This window comes from Schistocerca piceifrons, chromosome 2 (assembly GCF_021461385.2).
Source record: "Schistocerca piceifrons isolate TAMUIC-IGC-003096 chromosome 2, iqSchPice1.1, whole genome shotgun sequence".
Classification (NCBI taxonomy): domain Eukaryota; kingdom Metazoa; phylum Arthropoda; class Insecta; order Orthoptera; family Acrididae; genus Schistocerca; species Schistocerca piceifrons.
Window position 1 is genome coordinate 39,771,631 of NC_060139.1, and position 26,808 is coordinate 39,798,438.

At 50.5% G+C, this 26,808-nt stretch overlaps 27 non-coding genes across 27 annotated transcripts; 13 read left to right on the plus strand and 14 right to left on the minus strand.

Moving 5' to 3' along the window:
* Nucleotides 1-859: 859 nt before the first annotated feature.
* Trnal-uaa lies at nucleotides 860-943 on the minus strand. The gene has a single exon. It is a non-coding gene; the product is annotated as a tRNA-Leu (tRNA).
* Nucleotides 944-1,626: 683 nt separating this feature from the next.
* On the plus strand, nucleotides 1,627-1,698 carry Trnag-ccc. The gene has a single exon. It is a non-coding gene; the product is annotated as a tRNA-Gly (tRNA).
* A 1,125-nt stretch (nucleotides 1,699-2,823) lies between these two features.
* Nucleotides 2,824-2,907, minus strand: Trnal-uaa. The gene has a single exon. It is a non-coding gene; the product is annotated as a tRNA-Leu (tRNA).
* A 683-nt stretch (nucleotides 2,908-3,590) lies between these two features.
* Nucleotides 3,591-3,662, plus strand: Trnag-ccc. The gene has a single exon. It is a non-coding gene; the product is annotated as a tRNA-Gly (tRNA).
* A 1,125-nt stretch (nucleotides 3,663-4,787) lies between these two features.
* On the minus strand, nucleotides 4,788-4,871 carry Trnal-uaa. Its single transcript has one exon. It is a non-coding gene; the product is annotated as a tRNA-Leu (tRNA).
* A 683-nt stretch (nucleotides 4,872-5,554) lies between these two features.
* Trnag-ccc lies at nucleotides 5,555-5,626 on the plus strand. The gene has a single exon. It is a non-coding gene; the product is annotated as a tRNA-Gly (tRNA).
* Nucleotides 5,627-6,751: 1,125 nt separating this feature from the next.
* On the minus strand, nucleotides 6,752-6,835 carry Trnal-uaa. The gene has a single exon. It is a non-coding gene; the product is annotated as a tRNA-Leu (tRNA).
* Nucleotides 6,836-7,518: 683 nt separating this feature from the next.
* Nucleotides 7,519-7,590, plus strand: Trnag-ccc. The gene has a single exon. It is a non-coding gene; the product is annotated as a tRNA-Gly (tRNA).
* A 1,125-nt stretch (nucleotides 7,591-8,715) lies between these two features.
* Nucleotides 8,716-8,799, minus strand: Trnal-uaa. The gene has a single exon. It is a non-coding gene; the product is annotated as a tRNA-Leu (tRNA).
* A 683-nt stretch (nucleotides 8,800-9,482) lies between these two features.
* Nucleotides 9,483-9,554, plus strand: Trnag-ccc. The gene has a single exon. It is a non-coding gene; the product is annotated as a tRNA-Gly (tRNA).
* Nucleotides 9,555-10,679: 1,125 nt separating this feature from the next.
* Nucleotides 10,680-10,763, minus strand: Trnal-uaa. The gene has a single exon. It is a non-coding gene; the product is annotated as a tRNA-Leu (tRNA).
* A 683-nt stretch (nucleotides 10,764-11,446) lies between these two features.
* Trnag-ccc lies at nucleotides 11,447-11,518 on the plus strand. The gene has a single exon. It is a non-coding gene; the product is annotated as a tRNA-Gly (tRNA).
* Nucleotides 11,519-12,643: 1,125 nt separating this feature from the next.
* On the minus strand, nucleotides 12,644-12,727 carry Trnal-uaa. Its single transcript has one exon. It is a non-coding gene; the product is annotated as a tRNA-Leu (tRNA).
* A 683-nt stretch (nucleotides 12,728-13,410) lies between these two features.
* Trnag-ccc lies at nucleotides 13,411-13,482 on the plus strand. Its single transcript has one exon. It is a non-coding gene; the product is annotated as a tRNA-Gly (tRNA).
* Nucleotides 13,483-14,607: 1,125 nt separating this feature from the next.
* Trnal-uaa lies at nucleotides 14,608-14,691 on the minus strand. Its single transcript has one exon. It is a non-coding gene; the product is annotated as a tRNA-Leu (tRNA).
* A 683-nt stretch (nucleotides 14,692-15,374) lies between these two features.
* On the plus strand, nucleotides 15,375-15,446 carry Trnag-ccc. The gene has a single exon. It is a non-coding gene; the product is annotated as a tRNA-Gly (tRNA).
* Nucleotides 15,447-16,572: 1,126 nt separating this feature from the next.
* Trnal-uaa lies at nucleotides 16,573-16,656 on the minus strand. The gene has a single exon. It is a non-coding gene; the product is annotated as a tRNA-Leu (tRNA).
* A 683-nt stretch (nucleotides 16,657-17,339) lies between these two features.
* Nucleotides 17,340-17,411, plus strand: Trnag-ccc. Its single transcript has one exon. It is a non-coding gene; the product is annotated as a tRNA-Gly (tRNA).
* Nucleotides 17,412-18,537: 1,126 nt separating this feature from the next.
* Trnal-uaa lies at nucleotides 18,538-18,621 on the minus strand. Its single transcript has one exon. It is a non-coding gene; the product is annotated as a tRNA-Leu (tRNA).
* A 683-nt stretch (nucleotides 18,622-19,304) lies between these two features.
* On the plus strand, nucleotides 19,305-19,376 carry Trnag-ccc. The gene has a single exon. It is a non-coding gene; the product is annotated as a tRNA-Gly (tRNA).
* Nucleotides 19,377-20,502: 1,126 nt separating this feature from the next.
* Trnal-uaa lies at nucleotides 20,503-20,586 on the minus strand. The gene has a single exon. It is a non-coding gene; the product is annotated as a tRNA-Leu (tRNA).
* A 683-nt stretch (nucleotides 20,587-21,269) lies between these two features.
* Trnag-ccc lies at nucleotides 21,270-21,341 on the plus strand. The gene has a single exon. It is a non-coding gene; the product is annotated as a tRNA-Gly (tRNA).
* A 1,126-nt stretch (nucleotides 21,342-22,467) lies between these two features.
* Trnal-uaa lies at nucleotides 22,468-22,551 on the minus strand. The gene has a single exon. It is a non-coding gene; the product is annotated as a tRNA-Leu (tRNA).
* Nucleotides 22,552-23,234: 683 nt separating this feature from the next.
* On the plus strand, nucleotides 23,235-23,306 carry Trnag-ccc. The gene has a single exon. It is a non-coding gene; the product is annotated as a tRNA-Gly (tRNA).
* A 1,126-nt stretch (nucleotides 23,307-24,432) lies between these two features.
* Trnal-uaa lies at nucleotides 24,433-24,516 on the minus strand. Its single transcript has one exon. It is a non-coding gene; the product is annotated as a tRNA-Leu (tRNA).
* Nucleotides 24,517-25,199: 683 nt separating this feature from the next.
* Trnag-ccc lies at nucleotides 25,200-25,271 on the plus strand. Its single transcript has one exon. It is a non-coding gene; the product is annotated as a tRNA-Gly (tRNA).
* Nucleotides 25,272-26,397: 1,126 nt separating this feature from the next.
* On the minus strand, nucleotides 26,398-26,481 carry Trnal-uaa. Its single transcript has one exon. It is a non-coding gene; the product is annotated as a tRNA-Leu (tRNA).
* Between the last annotated feature and the right edge of the window lie 327 nt (nucleotides 26,482-26,808).

A 26,808-nucleotide genomic window follows, 5' to 3' on the forward strand; every position in this document is an offset into this window, starting at 1 on the left:
AAACGACAAACACACGACAGAACCTTTCATTTTATTGTGGCCACAGATTCGCCCCTTAGTGTACCGAGAGGCAAGAGTGGCGTCAGCGTGCGGGACCGCATAATTATTGCTAAGCAACAACGAAGCCGAAGGAAAAATGCAAAATGAAAGAAGGCAACAGCACGTCGAGTTCCCAGCCGAGCACGCATCCATGTACTAACCACGGCCAACGATTCCTAACGCCGGTGAACAGACGAGAACCGCTGCACTACGCGCGGTGTGGCCGTTGGCGACAGTATCGCGCAACGTGTAGACACCTTACTTCTTGTGAAGATCGCTTGTTATTTACCTGGCAGTGTGTCGCTGGAGGAAGCATTGTCTTTTAGGGGAAAAAATGAAATGGCACTTGGTGCGGTCGAATACGTGGCCTTTGTGTTCACAGCACGACGCTCTAACTTACTCAGCTATCGAGCTACGCATTGTGGCACGTCTGCAGTCCAATACCCGATCCACCGTCTCATCCACCTTTATTACTGCCCTGACACTCATTTACGCACATATCTGCTTTCGTTCACGTTTGCTCGCCTGATGCTTGGACCCCAAAAACCACAACCCAAAGATATCGTAAATGCCGTGAGAATAACCAAGACTCAGCAAACAAAAGAATGTTCGGCTACCGGGAATCGATTCCGGGCCTCGTGGCTGAAAGCCATGTCTCCTAACAGCTTTCCATTCTTTCAGGCCGCCAGACAATCAGACTTGCAAGGCAAGCACCATAGTCACTGCCGTTTCTCGTAGTATCTGTGGAACCTGTTCCCGCGTAATTTACTTGTTTTCCCGCATGTACGAAATTGGTAGTTTTGGAATATTTAAAATGCATTGTCAGATGTGGGGTTCGAACCCACGCTCCCCTTCGGGAACCAGAGCTTAAATCTGGCGCCTTAGACCGCTCGGCCAATCTGACGCGTGGGCGCCAGATCTCTTCCACCGTCGTTTCTCGGTATATCTCCAGAGCCTGACTGCGAAATTAGCGTGTTTTTTTCTTGTGTGAAGGAAATACGTTGGTTTTAGAGTATTTAAAACGAGTTGTCAGATGTGAGGTTGCACCCCACCCTCACTTTCGGGAACCACAGCTTAAACATGGTGCCTTACACCATTGTTTTCCGTCGCCATCTGTCTTGAGTGGAACGAGCAGAACTGTAGTTATCAATATTCACACTGACGCAGAGAAAACAAAAAACGACAGAAGAGGCCGTTCCCTAGCAACGGCTACGCTGTGCATTTCGCCCTCAGGGGAAGCTAATGATAGGCTCCAGGCGAGCATCAAACTAACCAACTTAATATTGTGATACTTAGGCGCTTTCTACTTCTGGATTGGCACACACATGCTGAATCGTCTCTGGATCATCAGTAAGTACGTCACATTAGATATTTGTTTTATCGCCCTGCTGTAAATTAAAGGGCAGTTTTTCAACGGCTGTCAGTTCTGCTTCTAGCTACGCTACATCGCCCTAGCAGCACCTACGCACTGCGTTCAGATGTGCTCACCTCCGCCCTGGCGTTGAGCGCCTACAGCGCCGTCGCCTTCGGCCTCTGATGGCAGGAGGGTAGCCGACACATCAAGGCGTGGGTGGGACGCAGCACAACGCGGTGGTGGTGTAACGGTCAGCATGGTTGCTTCCCAAGCAGTTGATCCGGGTTCGATTCCCGGCCACCGCACAAAAGGTACTTTTTTCTTCTACGGGTATTCCACGTAACGAAACGCGATCTTCGAAACTGTGAACTGTCGCGGTACGAATAGTTTTCCTTCGCCCCTCGTCTCAGTCCGTGCTGCCAGGGCGCTAGTCTGCGGCTTTCGTTTCTCAGCATCGTGTGTCTCCATGTGTCGACTTGTCTCGACTTTGCTCGGCTGACGCGAAAGCTGACGCTTGGAAATGGGCATATATGTAGAGGGCAGGCGCGACAAACGACTGGGAGAGACCAAAAAACGACAAACACACGACAGAACCTTTCATTTTATTGTGGCCACAGATTCGCCCCTTAGTGTACCGAGAGGCAAGAGTGGCGTCAGCGTGCGGGACCGCATAATTATTGCTAAGCAACAACGAAGCCGAAGGAAAAATGCAAAATGAAAGAAGGCAACAGCACGTCGAGTTCCCAGCCGAGCACGCATCCATGTACTAACCACGGCCAACGATTCCTAACGCCGGTGAACAGACGAGAACCGCTGCACTACGCGCGGTGTGGCCGTTGGCGACAGTATCGCGCAACGTGTAGACACCTTACTTCTTGTGAAGATCGCTTGTTATTTACCTGGCAGTGTGTCGCTGGAGGAAGCATTGTCTTTTAGGGGAAAAAATGAAATGGCACTTGGTGCGGTCGAATACGTGGCCTTTGTGTTCACAGCACGACGCTCTAACTTACTCAGCTATCGAGCTACGCATTGTGGCACGTCTGCAGTCCAATACCCGATCCACCGTCTCATCCACCTTTATTACTGCCCTGACACTCATTTACGCACATATCTGCTTTCGTTCACGTTTGCTCGCCTGATGCTTGGACCCCAAAAACCACAACCCAAAGATATCGTAAATGCCGTGAGAATAACCAAGACTCAGCAAACAAAAGAATGTTCGGCTACCGGGAATCGATTCCGGGCCTCGTGGCTGAAAGCCATGTCTCCTAACAGCTTTCCATTCTTTCAGGCCGCCAGACAATCAGACTTGCAAGGCAAGCACCATAGTCACTGCCGTTTCTCGTAGTATCTGTGGAACCTGTTCCCGCGTAATTTACTTGTTTTCCCGCATGTACGAAATTGGTAGTTTTGGAATATTTAAAATGCATTGTCAGATGTGGGGTTCGAACCCACGCTCCCCTTCGGGAACCAGAGCTTAAATCTGGCGCCGTAGACCGCTCGGCCAATCTGACGCGTGGGCGCCAAATCTCTTCCACCGTCGTTTCTCGGTATATCTCCAGAGCCTGACTGCGAAATTAGCGTGTTTTTTTCTTGTGTGAAGGAAATACGTTGGTTTTAGAGTATTTAAAACGAGTTGTCAGATGTGAGGTTGCACCCCACCCTCACTTTCGGGAACCACAGCTTAAACATGGTGCCTTACACCATTGTTTTCCGTCGCCATCTGTCTTGAGTGGAACGAGCAGAACTGTAGTTATCAATATTCACACTGACGCAGAGAAAACAAAAAACGACAGAAGAGGCCGTTCCCTAGCAACGGCTACGCTGTGCATTTCGCCCTCAGGGGAAGCTAATGATAGGCTCCCGGCGAGCATCAAACTAACCAACTTAATATTGTGATACTTAGGCGCTTTCTACTTCTGGATTGGCACACACATGCTGAATCGTCTCTGGATCATCAGTAAGTACGTCACATTAGATATTTGTTTTATCGCCCTGCTGTAAATTAAAGGGCAGTTTTTCAACGGCTGTCAGTTCTGCTTCTAGCTACGCTACATCGCCCTAGCAGCACCTACGCACTGCGTTCAGATGTGCTCACCTCCGCCCTGGCGTTGAGCGCCTACAGCGCCGTCGCCTTCGGCCTCTGATGGCAGGAGGGTAGCCGACACATCAAGGCGTGGGTGGGACGCAGCACAACGCGGTGGTGGTGTAACGGTCAGCATGGTTGCTTCCCAAGCAGTTGATCCGGGTTCGATTCCCGGCCACCGCACAAAAGGTACTTTTTTCTTCTACGGGTATTCCACGTAACGAAACGCGATCTTCGAAACTGTGAACTGTCGCGGTACGAATAGTTTTCCTTCGCCCCTCGTCTCAGTCCGTGCTGCCAGGGCGCTAGTCTGCGGCTTTCGTTTCTCAGCATCGTGTGTCTCCATGTGTCGACTTGTCTCGACTTTGCTCGGCTGACGCGAAAGCTGACGCTTGGAAATGGGCATATATGTAGAGGGCAGGCGCGACAAACGACTGGGAGAGACCAAAAAACGACAAACACACGACAGAACCTTTCATTTTATTGTGGCCACAGATTCGCCCCTTAGTGTACCGAGAGGCAAGAGTGGCGTCAGCGTGCGGGACCGCATAATTATTGCTAAGCAACAACGAAGCCGAAGGAAAAATGCAAAATGAAAGAAGGCAACAGCACGTCGAGTTCCCAGCCGAGCACGCATCCATGTACTAACCACGGCCAACGATTCCTAACGCCGGTGAACAGACGAGAACCGCTGCACTACGCGCGGTGTGGCCGTTGGCGACAGTATCGCGCAACGTGTAGACACCTTACTTCTTGTGAAGATCGCTTGTTATTTACCTGGCAGTGTGTCGCTGGAGGAAGCATTGTCTTTTAGGGGAAAAAATGAAATGGCACTTGGTGCGGTCGAATACGTGGCCTTTGTGTTCACAGCACGACGCTCTAACTTACTCAGCTATCGAGCTACGCATTGTGGCACGTCTGCAGTCCAATACCCGATCCACCGTCTCATCCACCTTTATTACTGCCCTGACACTCATTTACGCACATATCTGCTTTCGTTCACGTTTGCTCGCCTGATGCTTGGACCCCAAAAACCACAACCCAAAGATATCGTAAATGCCGTGAGAATAACCAAGACTCAGCAAACAAAAGAATGTTCGGCTACCGGGAATCGATTCCGGGCCTCGTGGCTGAAAGCCATGTCTCCTAACAGCTTTCCATTCTTTCAGGCCGCCAGACAATCAGACTTGCAAGGCAAGCACCATAGTCACTGCCGTTTCTCGTAGTATCTGTGGAACCTGTTCCCGCGTAATTTACTTGTTTTCCCGCATGTACGAAATTGGTAGTTTTGGAATATTTAAAATGCATTGTCAGATGTGGGGTTCGAACCCACGCTCCCCTTCGGGAACCAGAGCTTAAATCTGGCGCCTTAGACCGCTCGGCCAATCTGACGCGTGGGCGCCAGATCTCTTCCACCGTCGTTTCTCGGTATATCTCCAGAGCCTGACTGCGAAATTAGCGTGTTTTTTTCTTGTGTGAAGGAAATACGTTGGTTTTAGAGTATTTAAAACGAGTTGTCAGATGTGAGGTTGCACCCCACCCTCACTTTCGGGAACCACAGCTTAAACATGGTGCCTTACACCATTGTTTTCCGTCGCCATCTGTCTTGAGTGGAACGAGCAGAACTGTAGTTATCAATATTCACACTGACGCAGAGAAAACAAAAAACGACAGAAGAGGCCGTTCCCTAGCAACGGCTACGCTGTGCATTTCGCCCTCAGGGGAAGCTAATGATAGGCTCCAGGCGAGCATCAAACTAACCAACTTAATATTGTGATACTTAGGCGCTTTCTACTTCTGGATTGGCACACACATGCTGAATCGTCTCTGGATCATCAGTAAGTACGTCACATTAGATATTTGTTTTATCGCCCTGCTGTAAATTAAAGGGCAGTTTTTCAACGGCTGTCAGTTCTGCTTCTAGCTACGCTACATCGCCCTAGCAGCACCTACGCACTGCGTTCAGATGTGCTCACCTCCGCCCTGGCGTTGAGCGCCTACAGCGCCGTCGCCTTCGGCCTCTGATGGCAGGAGGGTAGCCGACACATCAAGGCGTGGGTGGGACGCAGCACAACGCGGTGGTGGTGTAACGGTCAGCATGGTTGCTTCCCAAGCAGTTGATCCGGGTTCGATTCCCGGCCACCGCACAAAAGGTACTTTTTTCTTCTACGGGTATTCCACGTAACGAAACGCGATCTTCGAAACTGTGAACTGTCGCGGTACGAATAGTTTTCCTTCGCCCCTCGTCTCAGTCCGTGCTGCCAGGGCGCTAGTCTGCGGCTTTCGTTTCTCAGCATCGTGTGTCTCCATGTGTCGACTTGTCTCGACTTTGCTCGGCTGACGCGAAAGCTGACGCTTGGAAATGGGCATATATGTAGAGGGCAGGCGCGACAAACGACTGGGAGAGACCAAAAAACGACAAACACACGACAGAACCTTTCATTTTATTGTGGCCACAGATTCGCCCCTTAGTGTACCGAGAGGCAAGAGTGGCGTCAGCGTGCGGGACCGCATAATTATTGCTAAGCAACAACGAAGCCGAAGGAAAAATGCAAAATGAAAGAAGGCAACAGCACGTCGAGTTCCCAGCCGAGCACGCATCCATGTACTAACCACGGCCAACGATTCCTAACGCCGGTGAACAGACGAGAACCGCTGCACTACGCGCGGTGTGGCCGTTGGCGACAGTATCGCGCAACGTGTAGACACCTTACTTCTTGTGAAGATCGCTTGTTATTTACCTGGCAGTGTGTCGCTGGAGGAAGCATTGTCTTTTAGGGGAAAAAATGAAATGGCACTTGGTGCGGTCGAATACGTGGCCTTTGTGTTCACAGCACGACGCTCTAACTTACTCAGCTATCGAGCTACGCATTGTGGCACGTCTGCAGTCCAATACCCGATCCACCGTCTCATCCACCTTTATTACTGCCCTGACACTCATTTACGCACATATCTGCTTTCGTTCACGTTTGCTCGCCTGATGCTTGGACCCCAAAAACCACAACCCAAAGATATCGTAAATGCCGTGAGAATAACCAAGACTCAGCAAACAAAAGAATGTTCGGCTACCGGGAATCGATTCCGGGCCTCGTGGCTGAAAGCCATGTCTCCTAACAGCTTTCCATTCTTTCAGGCCGCCAGACAATCAGACTTGCAAGGCAAGCACCATAGTCACTGCCGTTTCTCGTAGTATCTGTGGAACCTGTTCCCGCGTAATTTACTTGTTTTCCCGCATGTACGAAATTGGTAGTTTTGGAATATTTAAAATGCATTGTCAGATGTGGGGTTCGAACCCACGCTCCCCTTCGGGAACCAGAGCTTAAATCTGGCGCCGTAGACCGCTCGGCCAATCTGACGCGTGGGCGCCAAATCTCTTCCACCGTCATTTCTCGGTATATCTCCAGAGCCTGACTGCGAAATTAGCGTGTTTTTTTCTTGTGTGAAGGAAATACGTTGGTTTTAGAGTATTTAAAACGAGTTGTCAGATGTGAGGTTGCACCCCACCCTCACTTTCGGGAACCACAGCTTAAACATGGTGCCTTACACCATTGTTTTCCGTCGCCATCTGTCTTGAGTGGAACGAGCAGAACTGTAGTTATCAATATTCACACTGACGCAGAGAAAACAAAAAACGACAGAAGAGGCCGTTCCCTAGCAACGGCTACGCTGTGCATTTCGCCCTCAGGGGAAGCTAATGATAGGCTCCCGGCGAGCATCAAACTAACCAACTTAATATTGTGATACTTAGGCGCTTTCTACTTCTGGATTGGCACACACATGCTGAATCGTCTCTGGATCATCAGTAAGTACGTCACATTAGATATTTGTTTTATCGCCCTGCTGTAAATTAAAGGGCAGTTTTTCAACGGCTGTCAGTTCTGCTTCTAGCTACGCTACATCGCCCTAGCAGCACCTACGCACTGCGTTCAGATGTGCTCACCTCCGCCCTGGCGTTGAGCGCCTACAGCGCCGTCGCCTTCGGCCTCTGATGGCAGGAGGGTAGCCGACACATCAAGGCGTGGGTGGGACGCAGCACAACGCGGTGGTGGTGTAACGGTCAGCATGGTTGCTTCCCAAGCAGTTGATCCGGGTTCGATTCCCGGCCACCGCACAAAAGGTACTTTTTTCTTCTACGGGTATTCCACGTAACGAAACGCGATCTTCGAAACTGTGAACTGTCGCGGTACGAATAGTTTTCCTTCGCCCCTCGTCTCAGTCCGTGCTGCCAGGGCGCTAGTCTGCGGCTTTCGTTTCTCAGCATCGTGTGTCTCCATGTGTCGACTTGTCTCGACTTTGCTCGGCTGACGCGAAAGCTGACGCTTGGAAATGGGCATATATGTAGAGGGCAGGCGCGACAAACGACTGGGAGAGACCAAAAAACGACAAACACACGACAGAACCTTTCATTTTATTGTGGCCACAGATTCGCCCCTTAGTGTACCGAGAGGCAAGAGTGGCGTCAGCGTGCGGGACCGCATAATTATTGCTAAGCAACAACGAAGCCGAAGGAAAAATGCAAAATGAAAGAAGGCAACAGCACGTCGAGTTCCCAGCCGAGCACGCATCCATGTACTAACCACGGCCAACGATTCCTAACGCCGGTGAACAGACGAGAACCGCTGCACTACGCGCGGTGTGGCCGTTGGCGACAGTATCGCGCAACGTGTAGACACCTTACTTCTTGTGAAGATCGCTTGTTATTTACCTGGCAGTGTGTCGCTGGAGGAAGCATTGTCTTTTAGGGGAAAAAATGAAATGGCACTTGGTGCGGTCGAATACGTGGCCTTTGTGTTCACAGCACGACGCTCTAACTTACTCAGCTATCGAGCTACGCATTGTGGCACGTCTGCAGTCCAATACCCGATCCACCGTCTCATCCACCTTTATTACTGCCCTGACACTCATTTACGCACATATCTGCTTTCGTTCACGTTTGCTCGCCTGATGCTTGGACCCCAAAAACCACAACCCAAAGATATCGTAAATGCCGTGAGAATAACCAAGACTCAGCAAACAAAAGAATGTTCGGCTACCGGGAATCGATTCCGGGCCTCGTGGCTGAAAGCCATGTCTCCTAACAGCTTTCCATTCTTTCAGGCCGCCAGACAATCAGACTTGCAAGGCAAGCACCATAGTCACTGCCGTTTCTCGTAGTATCTGTGGAACCTGTTCCCGCGTAATTTACTTGTTTTCCCGCATGTACGAAATTGGTAGTTTTGGAATATTTAAAATGCATTGTCAGATGTGGGGTTCGAACCCACGCTCCCCTTCGGGAACCAGAGCTTAAATCTGGCGCCTTAGACCGCTCGGCCAATCTGACGCGTGGGCGCCAGATCTCTTCCACCGTCGTTTCTCGGTATATCTCCAGAGCCTGACTGCGAAATTAGCGTGTTTTTTTCTTGTGTGAAGGAAATACGTTGGTTTTAGAGTATTTAAAACGAGTTGTCAGATGTGAGGTTGCACCCCACCCTCACTTTCGGGAACCACAGCTTAAACATGGTGCCTTACACCATTGTTTTCCGTCGCCATCTGTCTTGAGTGGAACGAGCAGAACTGTAGTTATCAATATTCACACTGACGCAGAGAAAACAAAAAACGACAGAAGAGGCCGTTCCCTAGCAACGGCTACGCTGTGCATTTCGCCCTCAGGGGAAGCTAATGATAGGCTCCAGGCGAGCATCAAACTAACCAACTTAATATTGTGATACTTAGGCGCTTTCTACTTCTGGATTGGCACACACATGCTGAATCGTCTCTGGATCATCAGTAAGTACGTCACATTAGATATTTGTTTTATCGCCCTGCTGTAAATTAAAGGGCAGTTTTTCAACGGCTGTCAGTTCTGCTTCTAGCTACGCTACATCGCCCTAGCAGCACCTACGCACTGCGTTCAGATGTGCTCACCTCCGCCCTGGCGTTGAGCGCCTACAGCGCCGTCGCCTTCGGCCTCTGATGGCAGGAGGGTAGCCGACACATCAAGGCGTGGGTGGGACGCAGCACAACGCGGTGGTGGTGTAACGGTCAGCATGGTTGCTTCCCAAGCAGTTGATCCGGGTTCGATTCCCGGCCACCGCACAAAAGGTACTTTTTTCTTCTACGGGTATTCCACGTAACGAAACGCGATCTTCGAAACTGTGAACTGTCGCGGTACGAATAGTTTTCCTTCGCCCCTCGTCTCAGTCCGTGCTGCCAGGGCGCTAGTCTGCGGCTTTCGTTTCTCAGCATCGTGTGTCTCCATGTGTCGACTTGTCTCGACTTTGCTCGGCTGACGCGAAAGCTGACGCTTGGAAATGGGCATATATGTAGAGGGCAGGCGCGACAAACGACTGGGAGAGACCAAAAAACGACAAACACACGACAGAACCTTTCATTTTATTGTGGCCACAGATTCGCCCCTTAGTGTACCGAGAGGCAAGAGTGGCGTCAGCGTGCGGGACCGCATAATTATTGCTAAGCAACAACGAAGCCGAAGGAAAAATGCAAAATGAAAGAAGGCAACAGCACGTCGAGTTCCCAGCCGAGCACGCATCCATGTACTAACCACGGCCAACGATTCCTAACGCCGGTGAACAGACGAGAACCGCTGCACTACGCGCGGTGTGGCCGTTGGCGACAGTATCGCGCAACGTGTAGACACCTTACTTCTTGTGAAGATCGCTTGTTATTTACCTGGCAGTGTGTCGCTGGAGGAAGCATTGTCTTTTAGGGGAAAAAATGAAATGGCACTTGGTGCGGTCGAATACGTGGCCTTTGTGTTCACAGCACGACGCTCTAACTTACTCAGCTATCGAGCTACGCATTGTGGCACGTCTGCAGTCCAATACCCGATCCACCGTCTCATCCACCTTTATTACTGCCCTGACACTCATTTACGCACATATCTGCTTTCGTTCACGTTTGCTCGCCTGATGCTTGGACCCCAAAAACCACAACCCAAAGATATCGTAAATGCCGTGAGAATAACCAAGACTCAGCAAACAAAAGAATGTTCGGCTACCGGGAATCGATTCCGGGCCTCGTGGCTGAAAGCCATGTCTCCTAACAGCTTTCCATTCTTTCAGGCCGCCAGACAATCAGACTTGCAAGGCAAGCACCATAGTCACTGCCGTTTCTCGTAGTATCTGTGGAACCTGTTCCCGCGTAATTTACTTGTTTTCCCGCATGTACGAAATTGGTAGTTTTGGAATATTTAAAATGCATTGTCAGATGTGGGGTTCGAACCCACGCTCCCCTTCGGGAACCAGAGCTTAAATCTGGCGCCGTAGACCGCTCGGCCAATCTGACGCGTGGGCGCCAAATCTCTTCCACCGTCATTTCTCGGTATATCTCCAGAGCCTGACTGCGAAATTAGCGTGTTTTTTTCTTGTGTGAAGGAAATACGTTGGTTTTAGAGTATTTAAAACGAGTTGTCAGATGTGAGGTTGCACCCCACCCTCACTTTCGGGAACCACAGCTTAAACATGGTGCCTTACACCATTGTTTTCCGTCGCCATCTGTCTTGAGTGGAACGAGCAGAACTGTAGTTATCAATATTCACACTGACGCAGAGAAAACAAAAAACGACAGAAGAGGCCGTTCCCTAGCAACGGCTACGCTGTGCATTTCGCCCTCAGGGGAAGCTAATGATAGGCTCCCGGCGAGCATCAAACTAACCAACTTAATATTGTGATACTTAGGCGCTTTCTACTTCTGGATTGGCACACACATGCTGAATCGTCTCTGGATCATCAGTAAGTACGTCACATTAGATATTTGTTTTATCGCCCTGCTGTAAATTAAAGGGCAGTTTTTCAACGGCTGTCAGTTCTGCTTCTAGCTACGCTACATCGCCCTAGCAGCACCTACGCACTGCGTTCAGATGTGCTCACCTCCGCCCTGGCGTTGAGCGCCTACAGCGCCGTCGCCTTCGGCCTCTGATGGCAGGAGGGTAGCCGACACATCAAGGCGTGGGTGGGACGCAGCACAACGCGGTGGTGGTGTAACGGTCAGCATGGTTGCTTCCCAAGCAGTTGATCCGGGTTCGATTCCCGGCCACCGCACAAAAGGTACTTTTTTCTTCTACGGGTATTCCACGTAACGAAACGCGATCTTCGAAACTGTGAACTGTCGCGGTACGAATAGTTTTCCTTCGCCCCTCGTCTCAGTCCGTGCTGCCAGGGCGCTAGTCTGCGGCTTTCGTTTCTCAGCATCGTGTGTCTCCATGTGTCGACTTGTCTCGACTTTGCTCGGCTGACGCGAAAGCTGACGCTTGGAAATGGGCATATATGTAGAGGGCAGGCGCGACAAACGACTGGGAGAGACCAAAAAACGACAAACACACGACAGAACCTTTCATTTTATTGTGGCCACAGATTCGCCCCTTAGTGTACCGAGAGGCAAGAGTGGCGTCAGCGTGCGGGACCGCATAATTATTGCTAAGCAACAACGAAGCCGAAGGAAAAATGCAAAATGAAAGAAGGCAACAGCACGTCGAGTTCCCAGCCGAGCACGCATCCATGTACTAACCACGGCCAACGATTCCTAACGCCGGTGAACAGACGAGAACCGCTGCACTACGCGCGGTGTGGCCGTTGGCGACAGTATCGCGCAACGTGTAGACACCTTACTTCTTGTGAAGATCGCTTGTTATTTACCTGGCAGTGTGTCGCTGGAGGAAGCATTGTCTTTTAGGGGAAAAAATGAAATGGCACTTGGTGCGGTCGAATACGTGGCCTTTGTGTTCACAGCACGACGCTCTAACTTACTCAGCTATCGAGCTACGCATTGTGGCACGTCTGCAGTCCAATACCCGATCCACCGTCTCATCCACCTTTATTACTGCCCTGACACTCATTTACGCACATATCTGCTTTCGTTCACGTTTGCTCGCCTGATGCTTGGACCCCAAAAACCACAACCCAAAGATATCGTAAATGCCGTGAGAATAACCAAGACTCAGCAAACAAAAGAATGTTCGGCTACCGGGAATCGATTCCGGGCCTCGTGGCTGAAAGCCATGTCTCCTAACAGCTTTCCATTCTTTCAGGCCGCCAGACAATCAGACTTGCAAGGCAAGCACCATAGTCACTGCCGTTTCTCGTAGTATCTGTGGAACCTGTTCCCGCGTAATTTACTTGTTTTCCCGCATGTACGAAATTGGTAGTTTTGGAATATTTAAAATGCATTGTCAGATGTGGGGTTCGAACCCACGCTCCCCTTCGGGAACCAGAGCTTAAATCTGGCGCCGTAGACCGCTCGGCCAATCTGACGCGTGGGCGCCAAATCTCTTCCACCGTCATTTCTCGGTATATCTCCAGAGCCTGACTGCGAAATTAGCGTGTTTTTTTCTTGTGTGAAGGAAATACGTTGGTTTTAGAGTATTTAAAACGAGTTGTCAGATGTGAGGTTGCACCCCACCCTCACTTTCGGGAACCACAGCTTAAACATGGTGCCTTACACCATTGTTTTCCGTCGCCATCTGTCTTGAGTGGAACGAGCAGAACTGTAGTTATCAATATTCACACTGACGCAGAGAAAACAAAAAACGACAGAAGAGGCCGTTCCCTAGCAACGGCTACGCTGTGCATTTCGCCCTCAGGGGAAGCTAATGATAGGCTCCCGGCGAGCATCAAACTAACCAACTTAATATTGTGATACTTAGGCGCTTTCTACTTCTGGATTGGCACACACATGCTGAATCGTCTCTGGATCATCAGTAAGTACGTCACATTAGATATTTGTTTTATCGCCCTGCTGTAAATTAAAGGGCAGTTTTTCAACGGCTGTCAGTTCTGCTTCTAGCTACGCTACATCGCCCTAGCAGCACCTACGCACTGCGTTCAGATGTGCTCACCTCCGCCCTGGCGTTGAGCGCCTACAGCGCCGTCGCCTTCGGCCTCTGATGGCAGGAGGGTAGCCGACACATCAAGGCGTGGGTGGGACGCAGCACAACGCGGTGGTGGTGTAACGGTCAGCATGGTTGCTTCCCAAGCAGTTGATCCGGGTTCGATTCCCGGCCACCGCACAAAAGGTACTTTTTTCTTCTACGGGTATTCCACGTAACGAAACGCGATCTTCGAAACTGTGAACTGTCGCGGTACGAATAGTTTTCCTTCGCCCCTCGTCTCAGTCCGTGCTGCCAGGGCGCTAGTCTGCGGCTTTCGTTTCTCAGCATCGTGTGTCTCCATGTGTCGACTTGTCTCGACTTTGCTCGGCTGACGCGAAAGCTGACGCTTGGAAATGGGCATATATGTAGAGGGCAGGCGCGACAAACGACTGGGAGAGACCAAAAAACGACAAACACACGACAGAACCTTTCATTTTATTGTGGCCACAGATTCGCCCCTTAGTGTACCGAGAGGCAAGAGTGGCGTCAGCGTGCGGGACCGCATAATTATTGCTAAGCAACAACGAAGCCGAAGGAAAAATGCAAAATGAAAGAAGGCAACAGCACGTCGAGTTCCCAGCCGAGCACGCATCCATGTACTAACCACGGCCAACGATTCCTAACGCCGGTGAACAGACGAGAACCGCTGCACTACGCGCGGTGTGGCCGTTGGCGACAGTATCGCGCAACGTGTAGACACCTTACTTCTTGTGAAGATCGCTTGTTATTTACCTGGCAGTGTGTCGCTGGAGGAAGCATTGTCTTTTAGGGGAAAAAATGAAATGGCACTTGGTGCGGTCGAATACGTGGCCTTTGTGTTCACAGCACGACGCTCTAACTTACTCAGCTATCGAGCTACGCATTGTGGCACGTCTGCAGTCCAATACCCGATCCACCGTCTCATCCACCTTTATTACTGCCCTGACACTCATTTACGCACATATCTGCTTTCGTTCACGTTTGCTCGCCTGATGCTTGGACCCCAAAAACCACAACCCAAAGATATCGTAAATGCCGTGAGAATAACCAAGACTCAGCAAACAAAAGAATGTTCGGCTACCGGGAATCGATTCCGGGCCTCGTGGCTGAAAGCCATGTCTCCTAACAGCTTTCCATTCTTTCAGGCCGCCAGACAATCAGACTTGCAAGGCAAGCACCATAGTCACTGCCGTTTCTCGTAGTATCTGTGGAACCTGTTCCCGCGTAATTTACTTGTTTTCCCGCATGTACGAAATTGGTAGTTTTGGAATATTTAAAATGCATTGTCAGATGTGGGGTTCGAACCCACGCTCCCCTTCGGGAACCAGAGCTTAAATCTGGCGCCTTAGACCGCTCGGCCAATCTGACGCGTGGGCGCCAGATCTCTTCCACCGTCGTTTCTCGGTATATCTCCAGAGCCTGACTGCGAAATTAGCGTGTTTTTTTCTTGTGTGAAGGAAATACGTTGGTTTTAGAGTATTTAAAACGAGTTGTCAGATGTGAGGTTGCACCCCACCCTCACTTTCGGGAACCACAGCTTAAACATGGTGCCTTACACCATTGTTTTCCGTCGCCATCTGTCTTGAGTGGAACGAGCAGAACTGTAGTTATCAATATTCACACTGACGCAGAGAAAACAAAAAACGACAGAAGAGGCCGTTCCCTAGCAACGGCTACGCTGTGCATTTCGCCCTCAGGGGAAGCTAATGATAGGCTCCAGGCGAGCATCAAACTAACCAACTTAATATTGTGATACTTAGGCGCTTTCTACTTCTGGATTGGCACACACATGCTGAATCGTCTCTGGATCATCAGTAAGTACGTCACATTAGATATTTGTTTTATCGCCCTGCTGTAAATTAAAGGGCAGTTTTTCAACGGCTGTCAGTTCTGCTTCTAGCTACGCTACATCGCCCTAGCAGCACCTACGCACTGCGTTCAGATGTGCTCACCTCCGCCCTGGCGTTGAGCGCCTACAGCGCCGTCGCCTTCGGCCTCTGATGGCAGGAGGGTAGCCGACACATCAAGGCGTGGGTGGGACGCAGCACAACGCGGTGGTGGTGTAACGGTCAGCATGGTTGCTTCCCAAGCAGTTGATCCGGGTTCGATTCCCGGCCACCGCACAAAAGGTACTTTTTTCTTCTACGGGTATTCCACGTAACGAAACGCGATCTTCGAAACTGTGAACTGTCGCGGTACGAATAGTTTTCCTTCGCCCCTCGTCTCAGTCCGTGCTGCCAGGGCGCTAGTCTGCGGCTTTCGTTTCTCAGCATCGTGTGTCTCCATGTGTCGACTTGTCTCGACTTTGCTCGGCTGACGCGAAAGCTGACGCTTGGAAATGGGCATATATGTAGAGGGCTGGCGCGACAAACGACTGGGAGAGACCAAAAAACGACAAACACACGACAGAACCTTTCATTTTATTGTGGCCACAGATTCGCCCCTTAGTGTACCGAGAGGCAAGAGTGGCGTCAGCGTGCGGGACCGCATAATTATTGCTAAGCAACAACGAAGCCGAAGGAAAAATGCAAAATGAAAGAAGGCAACAGCACGTCGAGTTCCCAGCCGAGCACGCATCCATGTACTAACCACGGCCAACGATTCCTAACGCCGGTGAACAGACGAGAACCGCTGCACTACGCGCGGTGTGGCCGTTGGCGACAGTATCGCGCAACGTGTAGACACCTTACTTCTTGTGAAGATCGCTTGTTATTTACCTGGCAGTGTGTCGCTGGAGGAAGCATTGTCTTTTAGGGGAGAAAAATGAAATGGCACTTGGTGCGGTCGAATACGTGGCTTTTGTGTTCACAGCACGACGCTCTAACTTACTCAGCTATCGAGCTACGCAATGTGGCACGTCTGCAGTCCAATACCCGATCCACCGTCTCATCCACCTTTATTACTGCCCTGACACTCATTTACGCACATATCTGCTTTCGTTCACGTTTGCTCGCCTGATGCTTGGACCCCAAAAACCACAACCCAAAGATATCGTAAATGCCGTGAGAATAACCAAGACTCAGCAAACAAAAGAATGTTCGGCTACCGGGAATCGATTCCGGGCCTCGTGGCTGAAAGCCATGTCTCCTAACAGCTTTCCATTCTTTCAGGCCGCCAGACAATCAGACTTGCAAGGCAAGCACCATAGTCACTGCCGTTTCTCGTAGTATCTCTGGAACCTGTTCCCGCGTAATTTACTTGTTTTCCCGCATGTACGAAATTGGTAGTTTTGGAATATTTAAAATGCATTGTCAGATGTGGGGTTCGAACCCACGCTCCCCTTCGGGAACCAGAGCTTAAATCTGGCGCCTTAGACCGCTCGGCCAATCTGACGCGTGGGCGCCAAATCTCTTCCACCGTCGTTTCTCGGTATATCTCCAGAGCCTGACTGCGAAATCAGCGTGTTTTTTTCTTGTGTGAAGGAAATACGTTGGTTTTAGAGTATTTAAAACGAGTTGTCAGATGTGAGGTTGCACCCCACCCTCACTTTCGGGAACCACAGCTTAAACATGGTGCCTTACACCATTGTTTTCCGTCGCCATCTGTCTTGAGTGGAACGAGCAGAACTGTAGTTATCAATATTCACACTGACGCAGAGAAAACAAAAAACGACAGAAGAGGCCGTTCCCTAGCAACGGCTACGCTGTGCATTTCGCCCTCAGGGGAAGCTAATGATAGGCTCCAGGCGAGCTTCAAACTAACCAACTTAATATTGTGATACTTAGGCGCTTTCTACTTCTGGATTGGCACACACATGCTGAATCGTCTCTGGATCATCAGTAAGTACGTCACATTAGATATTTGTTTTATCGCCCTGCTGTAAATTAAAGGGCAGTTTTTCAACGGCTGTCAGTTCTGCTTCTAGCTACGCTACATCGCCCTAGCAGCACCTACGCACTGCGTTCAGATGTGCTCACCTCCGCCCTGGCGTTGAGCGCCTACAGCGCCGTCGCCTTCGGCCTCTGATGGCAGGAGGGTAGCCGACACATCAAGGCGTGGGTGGGACGCAGCACAACGCGGTGGTGGTGTAACGGTCAGCATGGTTGCTTCCCAAGCAGTTGATCCGGGTTCGATTCCCGGCCACCGCACGAAAGGTACTTTTTTCTTCTACGGGTATTCCACGTAACGAAACGCGATCTTCGAAACTGTGAACTGTCGCGGTACGAATAGTTTTCCTTCGCCCCTCGTCTCAGTCCGTGCTGCCAGGGCGCTAGTCTGCGGCTTTCGTTTCTCAGCATCGTGTGTCTCCATGTGTCGACTTGTCTCGACTTTGCTCGGCTGACGCGAAAGCTGACGCTTGGAAATGGGCATATATGTAGAGGGCAGGCGCGACAAACGACTGGGAGAGACCAAAAAACGACAAACACACGACAGAACCTTTCATTTTATTGTGGCCACAGATTCGCCCCTTAGTGTACCGAGAGGCAAGAGTGGCGTCAGCGTGCGGGACCGCATAATTATTGCTAAGCAACAACGAAGCCGAAGGAAAAATGCAAAATGAAAGAAGGCAACAGCACGTCGAGTTCCCAGCCGAGCACGCATCCATGTACTAACCACGGCCAACGATTCCTAACGCCGGTGAACAGACGAGAACCGCTGCACTACGCGCGGTGTGGCCGTTGGCGACAGTATCGCGCAACGTGTAGACACCTTACTTCTTGTGAAGATCGCTTGTTATTTACCTGGCAGTGTGTCGCTGGAGGAAGCATTGTCTTTTAGGGGAGAAAAATGAAATGGCACTTGGTGCGGTCGAATACGTGGCTTTTGTGTTCACAGCACGACGCTCTAACTTACTCAGCTATCGAGCTACGCAATGTGGCACGTCTGCAGTCCAATACCCGATCCACCGTCTCATCCACCTTTATTACTGCCCTGACACTCATTTACGCACATATCTGCTTTCGTTCACGTTTGCTCGCCTGATGCTTGGACCCCAAAAACCACAACCCAAAGATATCGTAAATGCCGTGAGAATAACCAAGACTCAGCAAACAAAAGAATGTTCGGCTACCGGGAATCGATTCCGGGCCTCGTGGCTGAAAGCCATGTCTCCTAACAGCTTTCCATTCTTTCAGGCCGCCAGACAATCAGACTTGCAAGGCAAGCACCATAGTCACTGCCGTTTCTCGTAGTATCTCTGGAACCTGTTCCCGCGTAATTTACTTGTTTTCCCGCATGTACGAAATTGGTAGTTTTGGAATATTTAAAATGCATTGTCAGATGTGGGGTTCGAACCCACGCTCCCCTTCGGGAACCAGAGCTTAAATCTGGCGCCTTAGACCGCTCGGCCAATCTGACGCGTGGGCGCCAAATCTCTTCCACCGTCGTTTCTCGGTATATCTCCAGAGCCTGACTGCGAAATCAGCGTGTTTTTTTCTTGTGTGAAGGAAATACGTTGGTTTTAGAGTATTTAAAACGAGTTGTCAGATGTGAGGTTGCACCCCACCCTCACTTTCGGGAACCACAGCTTAAACATGGTGCCTTACACTATTGTTTTCCGTCGCCATCTGTCTTGAGTGGAACGAGCAGAACTGTAGTTATCAATATTCACACTGACGCAGAGAAAACAAAAAACGACAGAAGAGGCCGTTCCCTAGCAACGGCTACGCTGTGCATTTCGCCCTCAGGGGAAGCTAATGATAGGCTCCAGGCGAGCATCAAACTAACCAACTTAATATTGTGATACTTAGGCGCTTTCTACTTCTGGATTGGCACACACATGCTGAATCGTCTCTGGATCATCAGTAAGTACGTCACATTAGATATTTGTTTTATCGCCCTGCTGTAAATTAAAGGGCAGTTTTTCAACGGCTGTCAGTTCTGCTTCTAGCTACGCTACATCGCCCTAGCAGCACCTACGCACTGCGTTCAGATGTGCTCACCTCCGCCCTGGCGTTGAGCGCCTACAGCGCCGTCGCCTTCGGCCTCTGATGGCAGGAGGGTAGCCGACACATCAAGGCGTGGGTGGGACGCAGCACAACGCGGTGGTGGTGTAACGGTCAGCATGGTTGCTTCCCAAGCAGTTGATCCGGGTTCGATTCCCGGCCACCGCACGAAAGGTACTTTTTTCTTCTACGGGTATTCCACGTAACGAAACGCGATCTTCGAAACTGTGAACTGTCGCGGTACGAATAGTTTTCCTTCGCCCCTCGTCTCAGTCCGTGCTGCCAGGGCGCTAGTCTGCGGCTTTCGTTTCTCAGCATCGTGTGTCTCCATGTGTCGACTTGTCTCGACTTTGCTCGGCTGACGCGAAAGCTGACGCTTGGAAATGGGCATATATGTAGAGGGCAGGCGCGACAAACGACTGGGAGAGACCAAAAAACGACAAACACACGACAGAACCTTTCATTTTATTGTGGCCACAGATTCGCCCCTTAGTGTACCGAGAGGCAAGAGTGGCGTCAGCGTGCGGGACCGCATAATTATTGCTAAGCAACAACGAAGCCGAAGGAAAAATGCAAAATGAAAGAAGGCAACAGCACGTCGAGTTCCCAGCCGAGCACGCATCCATGTACTAACCACGGCCAACGATTCCTAACGCCGGTGAACAGACGAGAACCGCTGCACTACGCGCGGTGTGGCCGTTGGCGACAGTATCGCGCAACGTGTAGACACCTTACTTCTTGTGAAGATCGCTTGTTATTTACCTGGCAGTGTGTCGCTGGAGGAAGCATTGTCTTTTAGGGGAGAAAAATGAAATGGCACTTGGTGCGGTCGAATACGTGGCTTTTGTGTTCACAGCACGACGCTCTAACTTACTCAGCTATCGAGCTACGCAATGTGGCACGTCTGCAGTCCAATACCCGATCCACCGTCTCATCCACCTTTATTACTGCCCTGACACTCATTTACGCACATATCTGCTTTCGTTCACGTTTGCTCGCCTGATGCTTGGACCCCAAAAACCACAACCCAAAGATATCGTAAATGCCGTGAGAATAACCAAGACTCAGCAAACAAAAGAATGTTCGGCTACCGGGAATCGATTCCGGGCCTCGTGGCTGAAAGCCATGTCTCCTAACAGCTTTCCATTCTTTCAGGCCGCCAGACAATCAGACTTGCAAGGCAAGCACCATAGTCACTGCCGTTTCTCGTAGTATCTCTGGAACCTGTTCCCGCGTAATTTACTTGTTTTCCCGCATGTACGAAATTGGTAGTTTTGGAATATTTAAAATGCATTGTCAGATGTGGGGTTCGAACCCACGCTCCCCTTCGGGAACCAGAGCTTAAATCTGGCGCCTTAGACCGCTCGGCCAATCTGACGCGTGGGCGCCAAATCTCTTCCACCGTCGTTTCTCGGTATATCTCCAGAGCCTGACTGCGAAATCAGCGTGTTTTTTTCTTGTGTGAAGGAAATACGTTGGTTTTAGAGTATTTAAAACGAGTTGTCAGATGTGAGGTTGCACCCCACCCTCACTTTCGGGAACCACAGCTTAAACATGGTGCCTTACACTATTGTTTTCCGTCGCCATCTGTCTTGAGTGGAACGAGCAGAACTGTAGTTATCAATATTCACACTGACGCAGAGAAAACAAAAAACGACAGAAGAGGCCGTTCCCTAGCAACGGCTACGCTGTGCATTTCGCCCTCAGGGGAAGCTAATGATAGGCTCCAGGCGAGCATCAAACTAACCAACTTAATATTGTGATACTTAGGCGCTTTCTACTTCTGGATTGGCACACACATGCTGAATCGTCTCTGGATCATCAGTAAGTACGTCACATTAGATATTTGTTTTATCGCCCTGCTGTAAATTAAAGGGCAGTTTTTCAACGGCTGTCAGTTCTGCTTCTAGCTACGCTACATCGCCCTAGCAGCACCTACGCACTGCGTTCAGATGTGCTCACCTCCGCCCTGGCGTTGAGCGCCTACAGCGCCGTCGCCTTCGGCCTCTGATGGCAGGAGGGTAGCCGACACATCAAGGCGTGGGTGGGACGCAGCACAACGCGGTGGTGGTGTAACGGTCAGCATGGTTGCTTCCCAAGCAGTTGATCCGGGTTCGATTCCCGGCCACCGCACGAAAGGTACTTTTTTCTTCTACGGGTATTCCACGTAACGAAACGCGATCTTCGAAACTGTGAACTGTCGCGGTACGAATAGTTTTCCTTCGCCCCTCGTCTCAGTCCGTGCTGCCAGGGCGCTAGTCTGCGGCTTTCGTTTCTCAGCATCGTGTGTCTCCATGTGTCGACTTGTCTCGACTTTGCTCGGCTGACGCGAAAGCTGACGCTTGGAAATGGGCATATATGTAGAGGGCAGGCGCGACAAACGACTGGGAGAGACCAAAAAACGACAAACACACGACAGAACCTTTCATTTTATTGTGGCCACAGATTCGCCCCTTAGTGTACCGAGAGGCAAGAGTGGCGTCAGCGTGCGGGACCGCATAATTATTGCTAAGCAACAACGAAGCCGAAGGAAAAATGCAAAATGAAAGAAGGCAACAGCACGTCGAGTTCCCAGCCGAGCACGCATCCATGTACTAACCACGGCCAACGATTCCTAACGCCGGTGAACAGACGAGAACCGCTGCACTACGCGCGGTGTGGCCGTTGGCGACAGTATCGCGCAACGTGTAGACACCTTACTTCTTGTGAAGATCGCTTGTTATTTACCTGGCAGTGTGTCGCTGGAGGAAGCATTGTCTTTTAGGGGAGAAAAATGAAATGGCACTTGGTGCGGTCGAATACGTGGCTTTTGTGTTCACAGCACGACGCTCTAACTTACTCAGCTATCGAGCTACGCAATGTGGCACGTCTGCAGTCCAATACCCGATCCACCGTCTCATCCACCTTTATTACTGCCCTGACACTCATTTACGCACATATCTGCTTTCGTTCACGTTTGCTCGCCTGATGCTTGGACCCCAAAAACCACAACCCAAAGATATCGTAAATGCCGTGAGAATAACCAAGACTCAGCAAACAAAAGAATGTTCGGCTACCGGGAATCGATTCCGGGCCTCGTGGCTGAAAGCCATGTCTCCTAACAGCTTTCCATTCTTTCAGGCCGCCAGACAATCAGACTTGCAAGGCAAGCACCATAGTCACTGCCGTTTCTCGTAGTATCTGTGGAACCTGTTCCCGCGTAATTTACTTGTTTTCCCGCATGTACGAAATTGGTAGTTTTGGAATATTTAAAATGCATTGTCAGATGTGGGGTTCGAACCCACGCTCCCCTTCGGGAACCAGAGCTTAAATCTGGCGCCGTAGACCGCTCGGCCAATCTGACGCGTGGGCGCCGGATCTCTTCCACCGTCGTTTCTCGGTATATCTCCAGAGCCTGACTGCGAAATTAGCGTGTTTTTTTCTTGTGTGAAGGAAATACGTTGGTTTTAGAGTATTTAAAACGAGTTGTCAGATGTGAGGTTGCACCCCACCCTCACTTTCGGGAACCACAGCTTAAACATGGTGCCTTACACCATTGTTTTCCGTCGCCATCTGTCTTGAGTGGAACGAGCAGAACTGTAGTTATCAATATTCACACTGACGCAGAGAAAACAAAAAACGACAGAAGAGGCCGTTCCCTAGCAACGGCTACGCTGTGCATTTCGCCCTCAGGGGAAGCTAATGATAGGCTCCAGGCGAGCATCAAACTAACCAACTTAATATTGTGATACTTAGGCGCTTTCTACTTCTGGATTGGCACACACATGCTGAATCGTCTCTGGATCATCAGTAAGTACGTCACATTAGATATTTGTTTTATCGCCCTGCTGTAAATTAAAGGGCAGTTTTTCAACGGCTGTCAGTTCTGCTTCTAGCTACGCTACATCGCCCTAGCAGCACCTACGCACTGCGTTCAGATGTGCTCACCTCCGCCCTGGCGTTGAGCGCCTACAGCGCCGTCGCCTTCGGCCTCTGATGGCAGGAGGGTAGCCGACACATCAAGGCGTGGGTGGGACGCAGCACAACGCGGTGGTGGTGTAACGGTCAGCATGGTTGCTTCCCAAGCAGTTGATCCGGGTTCGATTCCCGGCCACCGCACGAAAGGTACTTTTTTCTTCTACGGGTATTCCACGTAACGAAACGCGATCTTCGAAACTGTGAACTGTCGCGGTACGAATAGTTTTCCTTCGCCCCTCGTCTCAGTCCGTGCTGCCAGGGCGCTAGTCTGCGGCTTTCGTTTCTCAGCATCGTGTGTCTCCATGTGTCGACTTGTCTCGACTTTGCTCGGCTGACGCGAAAGCTGACGCTTGGAAATGGGCATATATGTAGAGGGCAGGCGCGACAAACGACTGGGAGAGACCAAAAAACGACAAACACACGACAGAACCTTTCATTTTATTGTGGCCACAGATTCGCCCCTTAGTGTACCGAGAGGCAAGAGTGGCGTCAGCGTGCGGGACCGCATAATTATTGCTAAGCAACAACGAAGCCGAAGGAAAAATGCAAAATGAAAGAAGGCAACAGCACGTCGAGTTCCCAGCCGAGCACGCATCCATGTACTAACCACGGCCAACGATTCCTAACGCCGGTGAACAGACGAGAACCGCTGCACTACGCGCGGTGTGGCCGTTGGCGACAGTATCGCGCAACGTGTAGACACCTTACTTCTTGTGAAGATCGCTTGTTATTTACCTGGCAGTGTGTCGCTGGAGGAAGCATTGTCTTTTAGGGGAGAAAAATGAAATGGCACTTGGTGCGGTCGAATACGTGGCTTTTGTGTTCACAGCACGACGCTCTAACTTACTCAGCTATCGAGCTACGCAATGTGGCACGTCTGCAGTCCAATACCCGATCCACCGTCTCATCCACCTTTATTACTGCCCTGACACTCATTTACGCACATATCTGCTTTCGTTCACGTTTGCTCGCCTGATGCTTGGACCCCAAAAACCACAACCCAAAGATATCGTAAATGCCGTGAGAATAACCAAGACTCAGCAAACAAAAGAATGTTCGGCTACCGGGAATCGATTCCGGGCCTCGTGGCTGAAAGCCATGTCTCCTAACAGCTTTCCATTCTTTCAGGCCGCCAGACAATCAGACTTGCAAGGCAAGCACCATAGTCACTGCCGTTTCTCGTAGTATCTCTGGAACCTGTTCCCGCGTAATTTACTTGTTTTCCCGCATGTACGAAATTGGTAGTTTTGGAATATTTAAAATGCATTGTCAGATGTGGGGTTCGAACCCACGCTCCCCTTCGGGAACCAGAGCTTAAATCTGGCGCCTTAGACCGCTCGGCCAATCTGACGCGTGGGCGCCAAATCTCTTCCACCGTCGTTTCTCGGTATATCTCCAGAGCCTGACTGCGAAATCAGCGTGTTTTTTTCTTGTGTGAAGGAAATACGTTGGTTTTAGAGTATTTAAAACGAGTTGTCAGATGTGAGGTTGCACCCCACCCTCACTTTCGGGAACCACAGCTTAAACATGGTGCCTTACACCATTGTTTTCCGTCGCCATCTGTCTTGAGTGGAACGAGCAGAACTGTAGTTATCAATATTCACACTGACGCAGAGAAAACAAAAAACGACAGAAGAGGCCGTTCCCTAGCAACGGCTACGCTGTGCATTTCGCCCTCAGGGGAAGCTAATGATAGGCTCCAGGCGAGCATCAAACTAACCAACTTAATATTGTGATACTTAGGCGCTTTCTACTTCTGGATTGGCACACACATGCTGAATCGTCTCTGGATCATCAGTAAGTACGTCACATTAGATATTTGTTTTATCGCCCTGCTGTAAATTAAAGGGCAGTTTTTCAACGGCTGTCAGTTCTGCTTCTAGCTACGCTACATCGCCCTAGCAGCACCTACGCACTGCGTTCAGATGTGCTCACCTCCGCCCTGGCGTTGAGCGCCTACAGCGCCGTCGCCTTCGGCCTCCGATGGCAGGAGGGTAGCCGACACATCAAGGCGTGGGTGGGACGCAGCACAACGCGGTGGTGGTGTAACGGTCAGCATGGTTGCTTCCCAAGCAGTTGATCCGGGTTCGATTCCCGGCCACCGCACGAAAGGTACTTTTTTCTTCTACGGGTATTCCACGTAACGAAACGCGATCTTCGAAACTGTGAACTGTCGCGGTACGAATAGTTTTCCTTCGCCCCTCGTCTCAGTCCGTGCTGCCAGGGCGCTAGTCTGCGGCTTTCGTTTCTCAGCATCGTGTGTCTCCATGTGTCGACTTGTCTCGACTTTGCTCGGCTGACGCGAAAGCTGACGCTTGGAAATGGGCATATATGTAGAGGGCAGGCGCGACAAACGACTGGGAGAGACCAAAAAACGACAAACACACGACAGAACCTTTCATTTTATTGTGGCCACAGATTCGCCCCTTAGTGTACCGAGAGGCAAGAGTGGCGTCAGCGTGCGGGACCGCATAATTATTGCTAAGCAACAACGAAGCCGAAGGAAAAATGCAAAATGAAAGAAGGCAACAGCACGTCGAGTTCCCAGCCGAGCACGCATCCATGTACTAACCACGGCCAACGATTCCTAACGCCGGTGAACAGACGAGAACCGCTGCACTACGCGCGGTGTGGCCGTTGGCGACAGTATCGCGCAACGTGTAGACACCTTACTTCTTGTGAAGATCGCTTGTTATTTACCTGGCAGTGTGTCGCTGGAGGAAGCATTGTCTTTTAGGGGAGAAAAATGAAATGGCACTTGGTGCGGTCGAATACGTGGCTTTTGTGTTCACAGCACGACGCTCTAACTTACTCAGCTATCGAGCTACGCAATGTGGCACGTCTGCAGTCCAATACCCGATCCACCGTCTCATCCACCTTTATTACTGCCCTGACACTCATTTACGCACATATCTGCTTTCGTTCACGTTTGCTCGCCTGATGCTTGGACCCCAAAAACCACAACCCAAAGATATCGTAAATGCCGTGAGAATAACCAAGACTCAGCAAACAAAAGAATGTTCGGCTACCGGGAATCGATTCCGGGCCTCGTGGCTGAAAGCCATGTCTCCTAACAGCTTTCCATTCTTTCAGGCCGCCAGACAATCAGACTTGCAAGGCAAGCACCATAGTCACTGCCGTTTCTCGTAGTATCTGTGGAACCTGTTCCCGCGTAATTTACTTGTTTTCCCGCATGTACGAAATTGGTAGTTTTGGAATATTTAAAATGCATTGTCAGATGTGGGGTTCGAACCCACGCTCCCCTTCGGGAACCAGAGCTTAAATCTGGCGCCTTAGACCGCTCGGCCAATCTGACGCGTGGGCGCCAAATCTCTTCCACCGTCGTTTCTCGGTATATCTCCAGAGCCTGACTGCGAAATTAGCGTGTTTTTTTCTTGTGTGAAGGAAATACGTTGGTTTTAGAGTATTTAAAACGAGTTGTCAGATGTGAGGTTGCACCCCACCCTCACTTTCGGGAACCACAGCTTAAACATGGTGCCTTACACCATTGTTTTCCGTCGCCATCTGTCTTGAGTGGAACGAGCAGAACTGTAGTTATCAATATTCACACTGACGCAGAGAAAACAAAAAACGACAGAAGAGGCCGTTCCCTAGCAACGGCTACGCTGTGCATTTCGCCCTC